Source organism: Capsicum annuum, chromosome 3 (assembly GCF_002878395.1).
Source record: "Capsicum annuum cultivar UCD-10X-F1 chromosome 3, UCD10Xv1.1, whole genome shotgun sequence".
Classification (NCBI taxonomy): Eukaryota; Viridiplantae; Streptophyta; class Magnoliopsida; order Solanales; family Solanaceae; genus Capsicum; species Capsicum annuum.
In genome coordinates, this window is record NC_061113.1 from 19,282,430 (window position 1) to 19,284,378 (window position 1,949).

Here is a 1,949-nt window from a genome sequence, read left to right on the forward strand (position 1 = left end):
GTGACAAAAGAGTTTTAAAATGAAGTGTGAGTGACACAAGTCTTAATAATTGAGTGGAGGTGACAATTACTTTATTAAGGATTAAGAAAGTAAGAAAAGTTCGAAAATAACCCACAAGTTTTTTAATTTACACTTTGATCCAATGAAAAACCTAATATAACTAGAAATGGAGGGAAAAAAAGACACGTTTCTCTCTCTTCTCATTTATTGGAGTTTTCTCTCACTTCGTGATTTTGTTGTTCATTGTTGTTGTTGCTTTATTCATCATCTTCTTCTTCATTATCATCATCTTGTTCTTCATTATCATCTCTTCTTGTTCATCATCATTATCTTCTTGTTGTTAAACATTGTTGTTACCGCTACTATTTCTACTTGATCAAATTTTTTTAGGTCAAATTTTATTCGTATATCACTTGGAAATTACTTATAGGTGATTTTAGTAAGTAAAATTATAATTTTTAGTTGAAATTCTTATCTGGGTGTATCTGGTATTGCTGTTTTTTCAACAGTAGATAAAACATGTAACGTGAATCCAACAGATGAGTAATCTGTTGCACAGATGAGTAATCTATTGCAACATATTGACTAATTTGTTGCAACATATTGACTAATTTGTTGCAACATATGAGTAATCTGTTGTAACACATATGACTAATATGTTGCAACAGATTACTCATCTGTTGAATTTGTATTATAGTGTTGTAACATGAATCCAACATATGGGTCATCTGTTGCAACAGATTAGTCATATGTTGCAACAGATTACTCACTTATTGCAATAAATGACTTATATATTGGATTCATGTCGCAGGTTCTATCCATTGTAGCAGTAGCAAATATACCAAATAAAAAATTCAACAAAAATCATAATTATACTTACAAAATCACCTATAAAGTAATGTCTAAGTGATGAACAAAATTTGACCTAAAAAAATTCAAAAAATTTCAACAAGGACACAACGAATAAGTGAAACACATGAAAAATTTCATGAAACAGGTAAAGAAGACAAAAATAGTGTATCATACATCAAATGCAAAAGGATCGAGGGGACAAACGCTTGAGTTCTCCTAAAAATATTTAAGTTCCCTAGTATTTTAATTGCATTCTAATGGATAACCCATCTATTATAACAGATTTTTTATCTATTTGATAATTTCCAACAAATGAATCATCTGTTGCAACATGTTAGTCATCTGTTGATTCAAATTAATAGTCATCTGTTGATTCAAATTAAGCAATTATTCGTAATAACTAGATTGATTTAGCTAAAATTAAAGACAAGTCTTTAAGACAACGAGACATACATTTGAGTTCTCCTAAAAATATTTGAGTTCCCTACTATTTTAATTATTTTCCAACAGATCACGTATTTGTTGTAACAAGTTAGTCATCTTTTGCAATAAATGCTTATAACAGGTTAGTCATTTGTTGATTCAAATCAAGCAATTATTAATAATAATTAAATTGATTTAACGAAAATTGAAGACAAGATCTTAGACAAGGGGGAAAACGTTTGAGTTCTCCTAAAAAATATTTGAGCTTTAGTATTTTAAATTGTTTTTCAACACATATTTTGTCTATTTAGTAATTTCCAACAGATGGGTCATATATTGCAACAACTTAGTCATCTGTTGCAACAAATGTCTATATTTGTTTGATAATTTTCAATAGATGAGTTAGTTGTTGCAACAAGTGAGTCATTTGTTGCAACAGATGTCTATATCTGTTTGGTCATTTTCAACAGATGTTTTTTTATTTGTTTGGTCATTTCCAACAGATTACTCATCTGTTGTAACATGTTAGTCATCTATTGATTCACTCTAAGTCATTATTAGTAATAACTAAATTGATTACTAAAATAAAATATGAATTAATAAGTTCAATTACAGTTTCAATTAATATCATGGTAATTACGCGATCAACTAAATATGTTCGTCCTGAGTAGAGT